Here is a 13,633-nt window from a genome sequence, read left to right as displayed (position 1 = left end):
AGGGGAAGGAAAAAGACCATATGAGCAATGTGTGTTGTCTAATTCTTTTGTATCAGTTTATGTCCTGGGATGATTATAGGGCAGAGATTTCGAGATGAAGTGCCTTCACAGGCACTTGAACTAAAAAATGTAAAAAATATAGAGAGCCAGACAAGATCCATTTATGTACTGTGTTTGGCTCATGGGTCACAGTTGAGACTTCTGGTAAGACCCATTCAGTGGAGATGTGCCCCAAGTCCATAAGATTTCCACAGAAATCTGCTTCTGTGCAACCATAGTTTGGCCAAAGTGCCATTGGACATTGCCTCAAATAGCTCTTGATGCTCCTGGGAGGTGAGAGGCACCTCTTATCTGCTCTGCACTCATGGGAAGAAAACTTGAGGTGCCCTGGATTAAAAACCTGGGATCAGAAATGAATTTTTGGTTAACTTTAAAAAATGTTGTTATTGTTTTTTTTTAATTGATTTCTGAGAGGAAGGTAGAGGGAGAGAGAGATAGAAACATCAATGATGAGAGAGAATCATTGATCAGCGAACCGTGATTTTCTGGTTCATAGGTTAATGTTCAACCACTGAGCCATGCTGGCTGGGCTTGGCTAACTTTTTTACTCTTTAAGCCAGGGATGGTTATAGTCTGAAAGACATTATTATATACCAAGCTGTTAGCAGGCTGAAGAATCAGGATAACATCTGAGCCGTGTTAGAAGAATTCAGAAATCAGGCATCAACTGGAATTCCTTACACATCTGACCTATTTGTCTTGCATATGCCTAAATTTCACTGCCTAATTAGAGGTCACATGTCAGATGAAATTCTTCGGAGGCAGCAAATACATTTATCCTCAAATATAAGATTACCAGGCTATCCTAGAAACACATTTGAGGAGAGGGAAAGGAAGGTGTATAGTAAAATCTAAAGGATTTTAGGGTGGGAAGGTGGAGACATGGGTATATATGATGTTGTTTGTCAAAGAGCCTGAAATGAAATTGTGTGCCAGAACTTTGCAGTTTTTTTGGGATAACTGATGGGAGGAAATGGCTGCCCACCTGTCCATATCCCAATCCTTGTGTGCTCAGCTTGAAGAATTAAAGGACTCTAGAAAGAGGGAAAGGAAGCACCAATAAATGGCTGGAGGATCCAAAGATGAAATTTATTTCATAATTTTGCCTTGAACTGACCTGAGATATTATGAGTTCATTACTACTCTAAAACTTTTTTATTTGACATTTAAACATTTGAAGTACTAATGACACATTTGTATGTCTGCCTCAGGAAAAAACAACAACACAATCAAACAAGAGAAACAGAGTTTTCTGCTACCACTCCCCTGTGTTGGCAGAGATGCAGAAAATCAGGTGGCGATGTGAAGCAAAATGGTAGTTTTGATATAAAATTCCTTGGTTTCGATTTGTTATTCTTTAACAGCACTGGGTTTATTTGCTACTATTTTATTTAGGGTCTTTGCAGCTATGTTTGCAAGTGAGGTTGTCACAATCTTGACTGATATTGGTACTAGAGTTGCACTAATTTTCACTATGAATTGGGAAGCTCTACATATATAGTTATGTCCCAGAACAGTTTACATATCAAAGAATTTGGCTTCTGGCAGATGTAGTAGGGCAGTTATAAACTATCTAGCACTGAAGCATTTTTAGGGATGGATAGATAGATCACTTATATGAATTTTTCAAGTTATTGATCAATTTAAATTTTCTGCTTCTCCTTGAATCAATTTCATATATTTTCTTAGATAATCAAACAATGCATGTTGATTTTAAAATTTATTGATATGTAGTTGTACTGAGAACTCTCTTATTATTTAAATAATCTCCTCTATAATTAGAATTATATGGCAGATTGTTCATTCATTTTTACTTTTCACTTGATCGAAATCATGGTCATTTCCAAGAATCAGGTTTTCATTTTGTTGCTCAATAGCATTTGCAGCTTTGCAGGCTAATCATAAGCAGTCACTGTCATATTATACCAACTGACAATGAACCTTACTTGGAAAAGTTTTCTATTCTTTCAAGCTTAGAGGGAATTGATTCAAAGAAAAAAAATGATTCAGTTTATCAAGTCTATTGTTTTTCCCGATAGCCCAGTAATCCCTCTCTCCTTCTTGGACTCATTCAGGCACACAGCCGTGTATCTTCCCATTGAATAGTTGACCATGTTCTCATTGTTGTCCACTGCACAAACAAGTGTTGCTAACTGCTCCGGGGTTAACATCCTTCAAAAAATTGTAAAATTTTGGGATTATTAACTTTTTTTTTAAATTAAGAAGAGGAATAGCTTTTCTCCAAAACAAAACAATTCTTTTCTCTCTCTCTGATGATTAATTTACACATATGTCCATGTGTCCGGGGGGAAAACATCTGGGGAGAAAGAGATTGAAACATGATCAAAATGAGAGAGCTGAGATGAAGGCCACAAGAAAACGACCACTCGGGAAAGACTGTAGGTCACTTCTGCCTGGTGTGACACAAGGACTTCATTGAGAAATCCAGGATTTGATCTGGGCTTTGTGAGGTATTAGAGTTTCAATAGGGAAGTATGGTGTGAGGTGGAGGAGGAAGAAGAAAATGATAACAGAAAATAAGAGATAAGTGAACACCAAAAACATTACATACAAATATTCAACTTGGCTGGAGCATTGGGTAAAGGGAAGGTGACTTATGAAGGAAGATTGGGGCCAAGCTGTGAATGATTTTTAGTGTTAAGGAATCTGGACATAATTCACTATATACTAGGGCATGTATCAAGCATTTTATAGCTATTAATCCTCACATCAACGCTATGAGGCTCAGAGGCTCCATGAGTTACCCAGAAGCATTTAGCTGGCAAACAACAGAGGTAAGATTGAATCTCAGATCTGTGCAACTCTTAAAGACTCTGCTCAGAGCCTTTCCAGGTCATAGGTGGGTTGATTTTCAGGGGTCAAGAGACAGGGAGGAATTAAAGGTGACTCTTATTAGTTTTCTAGCCTCAGTGCTGAGAGCATGGGACCACTCGTGACAGAAATAGGGAAGCTGGAATAATTTGGGGGAAGGTGAAGAGTTTATCCATAACTTACATCCTTTTTGACTCAAAAGTAGAACATAGGCCCAGGGCAGCACCCTGGAGGGTAGCAGGTGAATCAGATAGTGCTCTATGCTCTACCAAACTGGATAGAGTCTCTGCTGCACATGCTCTCTCAAAACCTCTGCACTGATGAGCAAAAAGAACAAGCTCTTTGTTGAAATGTCTTTGAATAGAGCTACACCATGGCCCTGGGGAGATTCCTATGAGGCTCAGAGGCTCCATGAGTTACCCAGAAGCATTTAGCTGGCAAACAACAGAGGTAAGATTGAATCTCAGATCTGTGCAACTCTTAAAGACTCTGCTCAGAGCCTTTCCAGGTCATAGGTGGGTTGATTTTCAGGGGTCAAGAGACAGGGAGGAATCAAAGGGGACTCTTATTAGTTTTCCAGCCTCAGTGCTGAGAGCATGGGACCACTTGTGACAGAAATAGGGAGGCTGGAATAATTTGGGGGAAGGTGAAGAGTTTATTCATAACTTATATCCTTTTTGACTCAAAAGTAGAACATAGGCCCAGGGCAGCACCCTGGAGGGTAGCAGGTGAATCAGATAGTGCTCTATGCTCTACCAAACTGGATAGAGTCTCTGCTGCTCACATGCTCTCAAAACCTCTGCACTGATGAGCAAAAAGAACAAGCTCTTTGTTGAAATGCCTTTGAATAGAGCTACACCATGGCCCTGGGGAGATTCTGAAAGTGGGGAAAGGGAGGTCTTTATAACTTTTGAGATTATAACTGCCACAGAGCAATGTGTATGTACGGGGAGAACCCCAAGACTAAGAACAGAAGCTCTTCAAATTGCTCTCTGTGGAGAGCAAAAGAGGAGGGAGGTTTTACACTTATTCATTTGCCTATCACAATCATAAGGAGATATGTGCATGTGCACACACACACCTACATTCAGTGAGTGGTCTCATGAGTCATGTGACTGGGCAATGTTAAATACGTAATTATTGTTCCAGAAAGCAACTCTATATGCAATTTGAGTGTGGTTCTGTTGTGTGGCAGAATGTCATTTCAACCAGCATTGCTTTTCCCACAAAGAACCGTCAGAAAAATGTTTGACTCTATATACCACTTCCGTCAAATGCTAGCATTTTTTCACATATCCCCTATTGCCTCGATTGTGCAGTTATACAATGATGTCTGTTTTATCTGGAGATATTAAAGAATGAAGTGCTGTATAGAAGTGATGTTTCCAGGTAAGTACGGGTTATCCCTTAATGCCAATTAAAAACAAGTCAATTCTTTTTGATGAAAATTTTTTGAAAATGTAATGGACACATTTGTCATCTTAGACAACATATACAAAATGAAAATCCGTTGCTTTCTTTTGTGACCAGTGTTGTTATCATTGACTCAGGAAAAGTAGAGTGATCTGGCTCTCTTTAACTGGTCCCAGACTGCTCATGTTTACAGCTATTTGTCTGCTACTTAAAGGGTCCTGACTATACATTCTGACTAACTCTTCTAACAATCCTCATTCATTTTGCCTCCCAGCTTTCTAACTGCAATGGGCAGGAATACCAACACTGAGCAGAATAGCGGTGGTTTCTATGGCATTTAATGCCCATGACTGTGTGGAATTTAGTGCACAGATTGTCTGATATTGATATTGGCATCGAAATAAGTCTTTTTTTAAAAAAAAATGTCTTATTTCCTGGTTCTGAGTAGTTGAAGTTTCTACATAAGAGATCTTTAGGTAAAATTAAGTATTATATTTAGGCAGGACAATTTTCTAGTTAATCTTTTTTTTGAGCTCTTTCTGCTACTAGAAAGTTAAAGGTTGAACATCGGTAGGCTCTTAGGGAGAGCGGTTGCTAAGTGAAATAAACACGTCTGCCTCAGTTGAGAAGAGAAGCGAGCCCTTATAATCATAATGGCAGCCATGGTGTGCCAGCGCTCCTCAACATTGTACCTGTATAACTCTCACTTAGCCTTCCCAATGACCCTCATTAGAAAGTATATTCTTGTTTTCTAGTAGTGATACCTGAGGCTTAAAGGTAAAGCAGTTTATTCAAAGACACATAGCTAAATTTCCCTTCCTGCGCTGTTTTTTATTCAAAGACACATAGCTAAATTTCCCTTCCTGCGCTGTCCTCTAAAACACTCCCCCGCTGAAGGCCTCCCGCTCATTCTACTGATGACTCAGTTTCCTGCAGTCAATCGGAGGGCAGGAGAATGAACGGAAGCCACACTGAGGTTACAGGGAGTGTTCCTTATTCAATGTCCCTGGCCACTGCTTCCAAGCCAATGAGGAGCCTGCGGAGAGAACAGGCGGAGCAGCAGCAGAGCCCTGTTGGTCGCCCTGGAGGTCAGACAGGTCTCAGGCCATGCTGACCACATGCTCTGCCGCTGAAGCCTCATTTCCCCTTATTTTGTGCAGACTATTCCTCTACTCAATGGACTCAAAGGCAAAGAAAAACCTACCAGAAGAAGAGAATTATGACAGTTAGCCATTCTTCCTTTTGCTCTCTAACGTTCAGAATTCATTTCCTGTTATTTCCTATAAAACCATCAACTTGCAGAGAAGGATAACAGACAAACAAGCAAACAAAAGCCGGATACAAAGGAAGAGTCAGGGTTACTAACCAGTCTGGAGTGTCCTCTCTTTTGGCTTTGGCAAGGGGACCTACTGATTGGTCAGATTCAATCAGGCTTTACCATTGATCATCAGCTCCTTTGGACTTTTCAAGTAGAGAATTCCTTAGATGCCCAGAGTAAAACTAGCACAGAATAAAGCAAGTTGCTAAAGAAAGTCAAGTTCCAAAGAAAAGAGGCATAGGATAATGGCATGAAAAGGTGAATATTTTTAGCTAGCAATTATAAAGCTACTGCGTTTAACTGCGGCAACACAGTAGAATGTAATTATTTTCTGTCCAGCACCTGTCTTTGAGTCTGTCACCTTGTTATTCATTTCTGGACATCGGTGAGAGATGTTTCTTTCCTTTTCACCACTTCCTTATCGGTCCACTGCAGCAAAACATCACTTAGCTTGAAACTTATGTGTGGGCAGATGCATGGGAACATTCAAGAAACACTCAAATACTGTCTCTCTCATACAAACACTGTGTTTCTTTTGGTTATATTTTCAACCTTCCCTTCTCTTTCCCTCTTCATTCCTTCCCTCCCTTCCAGCTTTCCTTCCTGCAAAAAATATTAACTAGGAGCTTTTAAAGAGCCAGTAAGACCAAGTTCAAACGTACTGGAACTTCATGGATCTATGACTTGATAGAAGTGAAACAGTTCCTGAAATAAATTAGACAATGGAAAGAATTTTTTTCCAAAAGAAGAAATATTATCTGAATGACAACTTCTTTCATTATTCAAGACACTATCTAATCAAGGATCTCATCATCTTTTTGCAAAGACCACCTAAACATGACCAGTCTGCCACCGGGAACTAACGAGGAAGACAGCCCAGGCATGGCCACTAGCACCCCTGATTATGTGAAGGAAGGGAAAACTCAGGAACATTTCCCAGGTTACTTGGTTTTTGAGTCTATCTGTCAGGCTAGTTCAATTCCTCTAAGAATTCCCAGATATGACAGACAGTCAACAGCTTTGCTGGGCATGACAAGTTTCATTTCAAAGAGTCCAGGTTGTAATTTCAAGTATACTGGCTACTTTTATAGGCCCATTCAAGCTGAGCTTTCAATTACCTTCAAGCACTCTTCATTGATCACACTCAGCAATCACAGACCCAGAACCAGCCGGGCCCCATGTGACAAAGGCTGAGAAAGAACTAGAAAGGCCCTTAAAAGAAGAGCACATTTTAACAGCTTTCTGAATAAAGCATCGTATACATACCTTTTTATAGTGATTTATCCTATATTTTGATATGGATGAGGAAAAGAGGCATTTCTAGATTTAAAATGAAATTCAGGGACGAGACTTCCTCTTTGTCACTGGTAACTTACTTTTTACTGACTCATGAAAAATACTGGATACCCTGCTTTTTGATTCAAATTTTTATTGGGCTTTACCTACAGTTTCTAAAATGGCCAAGTTTTAAAATTTTGTAAAATAACTTTTCAAAAGAAGTTAAGAATGTTAGTCTGTTAGAATTTTACACTGATGCATACCAAATATACACAATACGCACACACATTAAACACATATAGAATCATCCCTAGTTCAAATATTCTGTCCGGTTGTCAGCTAACATCCATCTAGTCTCTGGACCCATAAAAGCCACTGTTTTCAGATTTTGATTCAATAGATATTTTGGAACATTTTCTCCAGATGCAAGGTTGGTGTTTTAATTCAATATCTAGTGAAATTAGAGGACCTTTACTCTATGGGATATGGCATATTATTTTTTCTTGCTTTTCCTTATCAAGATATGATAGACTTATTAAAACACTCGTGAAAGAAATACTTGATGTATAGAAACCTTTAGAAGAATGGATTTTTATAATTTTCAATAATATTTATTATTACATAAAATAATTTATGTGATATGCATTATCACATAAATAAATGTTATAAATAATAAAATGATATGTAACCATATAATAGGCCAGTTAATTGGTTCTGTTAGCATGAACAAGTCATCTTTTTGTTTTATAGATAAGGACAGTAATGATATCTCCCTCATAAGTTGCTATGAGAAAAGTGAATTAATATGTGTAAAATAGTCAGAAAGGAGCTTGGCATATTCTTGGAGAAATTTAACTAGCTTGACATATAAGCTCAAAAAAAACCAAGCCACCTGGAAAATGGCAGGTGTTCAATAAATGCTGTTGCTATTATTGTTATTAAAGTCCTAGTTTCCTCATCTGTAAAATGAACAGGTGAATTTAATCTTGACAATCCCTACTGTTTCTTTCTTTTGGGGACCCTCTGCTGCTCTGTCCTTTAACTTTCAATGAAGTGACCAATATCTTAGATGAGTGGATCAGGTTAACATTGAACACAAAGGAAAATTCACCCCGAAGAATTAAGAACCGTGGCCGCAAATAGAAGCAGATGAGTAACTATTTTGTCTTGATCCATGTGAGTAACTTCTGTGTTTGCTTTTTTATAGCGCCAGAATGATGAGATGATAATCAGCAGGTAATTTCCCTGAGGGGCTTAAGAACTTGGCCTAGTTTTGAATGCTTTGGATCCAGAAGGACGGAGACCCAGCTCAGCCCTAACAGGGAGCAGAGCAGCTTGTGAATTGGTTGTTTTAGCTCCCAGGAGGCGCATTCTGATACATTAATTTTACGTTATGAATCTGGGAGAATGTTTGGACAGGCTGGGAGCCAGTTGTTCCAGCAACTGCTATGCAAATCCTTCACTCCCCAAATAGTTGCTCTCTTTCTCAAATATCTTCCTATCAAAATATAGGCCCGTCATGGGGCTGTAAACTGCTTAAAATTAGCCTATGAGGTGGTGAATAAGCTCTCTCTTGAAAAAGACATTTCCCCCCTAACACTTCCCAGTATTTCAGCTCCACCAAAATCCAAGTGTTACAGTAGGCAGCTAGTTAGATATTAACAAAAAAGAGACATCTAATTAAGCCAGATTAACTAGGAAGTGGTAGCTTCACAGACTCCAGGGAACAGCTATATCCCCTGCCAAACAAATGCTAATCCCAGAGCAGGCTTTCCAATCTCCCCAGGGAATAACGGCTGGGCGAGCCCCCAGGTTAACAGGGGGAAGGATAAAGTGAGGGGAAAATATCTCTGCTGAGGCATGTGTGGTAGAACGCAAAATGGCAACCATAAAGTGAGGAGTCTAGCCTGGAAAAATCCTGGAGAAGAATTGGATAGGATAAGGACATGAAACCTCAGAAGACCCAGAAAAGGGATTGTATAGGGAGAGGCACCAGCACAGGACTGGATTCTTTGAAAGAAAGCCTGCTCTTGCCCAAGCCCAAGGACATATAATCAAAGCTTAACACAGGCCCGAGGTCTCTTCAGCAGACTATAGGCTGAAGCACAGCGCCCCTAGCGGACTGGATGGGAATAGAGAATGTGCTGGGCTACTGGAGCCTCGGATGCCAGGATAATGGCATGGCAGCTCTGGGTCCTGGCCCTCCTGGGCTTGGTGGGAACAAATGTGAGCCTGCGGTCCCAGAGGCTGGATTTCTTCCGCAATGAGACAGAGCAGAGCCATCTGGTTGTGGATGAGACCGGGGCCTGGTGTACCTGGGGGCAGGCCTTTGTTTTCACTCCAATAAATTTTGCCTCTATGCCTCCAACCCTCCTATGTGTGCATCCCTGAAATGCATTTCCTGAAAAACTGTGGAAGAATTCTATCTCCTCCTGCAACACAAGGCCTCTATTTCTTGTTTCCAAATGCATTAAAAAAGTATTTAAAAAATATACATGCAGCCAAGAAGATAAAATTTTTCTAGGGAACAATAGTCCAGAAAAGAAAACAAATATAATTCATCAGTAGTTAACTTCAGTGATATTTTACAAAATGAACCACTCCTGATCAGACATAGATGTATTGGTAATACTGCTTGCAAAACAATTCCAAAGAAAAAGAAAGACAAAAAGAAATTAAATAAATAAAAAAGTAGAGCATGCATGAGAGAAAGAATAAAAGGGGGTTTTCATTTGTGGTTCTAATTGGTTTCTAACATTGTCCCTGACAAAGCTTTTGTTGCCTGTGAAGAATATGCTGCATATTTTGTTAATCAGCAGCTGGCATGTAAGTAACCTTGCTGGTTGTATTATTCTGAGGAAACAGGAGCCTTACAATGAACTTTCAGCAGGGCCAGCGTGGTAGCCACATTCATGGAGAATGCAAATCAAACAAGGCAGGACTGGCAGCAGTACATCAGTGAAAGGCTGCATTCACCACGATGTCAAGTACAAGCTGGGTCTTCATATTTCTTTGCCCTGCAATTTCTTTTGATCTCATGGCCCCCTCACTTGGAACTGTGTATTCAGGGGACACAGGTTCTCTAGGAGGCACTGACTCCCTCACATTCCAGGATGTCTAAGAATCCACGATACTCACCAACTCAGCGAATTTCCCAACAAAATGTTTGGACATTAAATGAATTCAAACTAATTGTATTATATAAGCTTCATGGGTAAAAAGGGTCAAGTAGTCAGGGTCACCTCTGCATTATAATATTTAACAATGATCTTCTGTCCAAATGTTAGAATATTATACAGTCCTCAGTAGATGCTACAAACAGCATCCACACGCATTTTTAATGGTTAGGGAAGGCTTTGTTAGGCAGATGTGTGGTTGGCATACTTCTAAATCCAAAGTTTTTTTTCAAGTATTCTCAATAGGGTCATAACATTGATAATAGGATGACCCCAAAGTGTATACTTGCCAAGGTAGCTCCCTTATGAAAAGCAGTTTTGAGAACTATGGTATAAATGTGGGAAGAAAGTGTTAGGAGCACTGACCTGGGTGTTATAACCAGACACCTACTCTTTTCTAAAAGCATGGCTGGGAGGGCTGAGGTACACTGAGCTTAACAACCTCAATGTTTTCAGTGGGGGAATTTCACTATGAAGCAATGAATCGTTTAACCCTAAAAATGTATGTTTATAAATAGTATGAAAAAAAGGCAAGGGTAGGATAAGTATTTCAGGTCAATGTTTCAGGATAAATATTTCAGGAAAGAGTTATTGTGGTATCATCTCTTGATCTCTGGTCTCCTCCAGCTTCTTTCCCATTTTTGGTGTTCCTTTAGTGCAAAATTCACCAAGATCATTTTCTACTCTGTCTCCACTTCTTGCAGTCTCATTCTCTCTGGAATGCACACCATTCAGGATTTTACCCACACCACCACTGTACTTCTCAAGGTCCCCAATGAACTCCTTGCTAAATCTTAAGGTCATCAATGAACTCCTTGCTAAATCTGGTGGCAAATTTTTAATCCTTGTAGTCCTAGATTTATTAGCACAAGATCATTCCCTCTTCCCTTCCATATGTTTATTTTGTATTTCTTTATCACCAATTCCCCACTGGAATGTAGGCTGACTGAGGTTAGGTACTGCTATATCCCCAGTCCCTAGAATAGAGTCTGGCACATGGCAGGCTCTCAAGAAATGTGAAATGAATGATGGCAGTAGTTTGGTGAACAATTGCAGGTAACAGGCAGACTTTACCTTACGCTGTGTGGCTTAGAAGTGGACCCTAAGGGGAATGTGAATGGATATTATAAGCTGGAGCCCACCTTGTGGATGCCACTGGCAGTTCTTGGACTTGTGTTCAATGCTTACAATTTGGTGGCTTATGTGATGATTTGGATTTCAAAAGAGATGCATTTCCTACTTGGCTTTTTCTGCCGTGAGCTTTGGCTGCTTATGCTCGTGTTTATTTGTGTACGAGGTGTGCTGTGCCTGGCATCTGCTCTGCTTCCCGCCCTCTGTGTGCCCGTGCCCACAGGGTGTCTGGGAGTGTGTCGGCATGTGAGGAGGTTTAGAAATTTCTCTCTGAGCCCTCTGGCTTATCCTGTTGGGGCTGAGAAAGCTACCAAGTCTGCTAAGCTGGCAGAGCGACAGAATCCACCCCCACAAAGGAGATGAAACAGCTGCAGTGGGGATGGAGGGCTTCCGAGGACCAATGAAAGAGGAAGACAAAGAGATTATGGCTCATGGACGGCAGATGGTTGAGGTCTGGTTGGAAATCGGGTTGTCGAGAAACATTTTATCGTCAGCAGAGTTGGAACATGGGCATTTAAAGCCACAGATAAGCCAGTGACAAGTCTGAGCAATTTCAAGTTCTATCCGTGTTACGTTGGGGTCCTCTCCTCTATCACCCTGCCCTCATTTGCCCTCATAATGGAGCTTGCAAGTTAGTTCTTGTGCGGCCTGAGTTTTGGGGCTGTTGGTAGGGGCATTATCTGGCCTTTTTCTGGAGCTCCCAGCCACTCAGGGGCATCTCTCTGAAGGTGCAAGGGTTGAGAATGGTCCACTGAGGTCTGCGGCATCGAGGCTCTGAAATAGGCATGATGAGAGGAGATTTCTGTGAGAGCCATGGAAAAAGAGCCTGCATTCAGAGTGGCTTTCTGACTTCAGTGTTTCAGAAAGTGCTATCTGTGACAGGGATTATTTTCCCCATTTCCTGCCGGCAAACGTGCATGTTTTTTGCAATGTGAAATGGGGGCCTGGGGCGCTGAAATGAACAAATAAGAGGGGAGGAAGAAAAATAAGAGAAACACAGTTGTTGAGTTGTTGGAAAGATTATCTATTCTCCCCAGTATGCTCTCTTTTTCCCTTAGAAATAGTGTCACAGAGTGAAAAGAGCAAATGTGTTGGAATTAGACACACCTGTGCTTGAATCCTGGCCTTTTCAGTTATCATGTTGATTTAGGTAAGAAACCAGATTTCTTAATCTGTGAAATTGGAGAAATAACACCTATCACACAGCATTGTTTTGAGTCTTACTAGTAAGATGAAATAAAGCTCATCCTAATAGTAGTTATAAAAAAGGGTGTGGGGAGAAAATACAGCATCAGACATGGTAGACCTGGGCTTCATTTGCTCAGTTATTCAGCAATATTTAAATTGAGGATCTACTTTGTATCTAGAAATGTGTGATGTGCTGGACAATACAGATATGCCAGCTAAAGGTGCAGATAGACATAAAACACATGCAAAAATAATAAATAAGAAAATTGCAGTGTGGTAAGGGCTATCAGTAAATAAATAGTGGGATGAAAGGGGAAACTGCTTTATATTGGGTAGTCAGGGAGGGCTTCTGGAGGAGGTTGACATGCTGCCAGAAAAACTCAACCTCTATTTCTTGGGTCCCAAGTCAGCTTGCCCCCACCAGGAGGGCTGAAAACTGTAATCTTCCTCTCCCCTGGGTAGGACTGCCCCTTCTTCCCACTGGGACAGGTTGGTAGGAAGCAGTGAGGGAACTTTATTTCATTCATAACTGGAGGGTCTATGTTCTCTGCCCTTCAAAACTAGGGCGGTAGTTCTTTGAATGGAGGATGATAATGGGGGAGTGGTAGGAGGGAGCCCAATTATGCCACTGACTAGCAGAGTGACCTCAAGCAAGTGATTACCTTCTCTTAACACATTTTTTTTTTGTCTGTAAAAATAGGGATAATATTATCTCTCACTACTTTGGGGAAGATAAAATTAGAAGAAGAAACTGGCAACCTAGATATTAATTTACTCTTTCTTTTCTTCTCTTCTGTTCCCTTCTTCTCTTCCCTTCCCTCCACCACTCAGTGATGACTCTTGTCTGTCTTTTATCAAAGCAAGTGATTACCTTCTCTTAACACATTTTTTTTTTTTTTTGGTCTGTAAAAATAGGGATACTATTATCTCTCTCTTACTACTTTGGAGAAGATAAAATTAGAAGAAACTGGCAACCTAGATATTAATATACTCTTTCTTCTCACCTTCTCTTCTGTTCCCTCCTTATCTTCCCTTCCCTCCACTACTCAGTGATGACTCTTGTCTGTCTTTCATCATTTAACTAGAGGCCGCTAGAGGCCTGATGCACAAAATTTGTGCAAGGGGCTCGACCCTCGCAGCCCCTTGCAGCCCTGCCCAGCTCTCGCAGCCCCAGCTTCATCCGGAAGGTCATTCCACAAAATTCGTGCAAGTGGCTCGGCCCTCACAGCCCCTTGCA

The 13,633-nt window shown here is 40.7% G+C and overlaps 1 protein-coding gene across 9 annotated transcripts in view; it reads right to left on the bottom strand.

Annotated features, from left to right (window-relative positions):
- The window catches only part of TRPM3 (transient receptor potential cation channel, subfamily M, member 3), a 700,716-nt gene that overhangs the window by 125,890 nt on the left and 561,193 nt on the right, over window positions 1-13,633 (bottom strand). The window lies entirely within an intron of this gene.

This window comes from Myotis brandtii, unplaced genomic scaffold (assembly GCF_000412655.1).
Source record: "Myotis brandtii unplaced genomic scaffold, ASM41265v1 scaffold266, whole genome shotgun sequence".
NCBI lineage: Eukaryota > Metazoa > Chordata > Mammalia > Chiroptera > Vespertilionidae > Myotis > Myotis brandtii.
The sequence above is the reverse complement of the archived record's forward strand: the minus strand, read 5'-3'. Positions and strand labels throughout refer to the sequence as shown.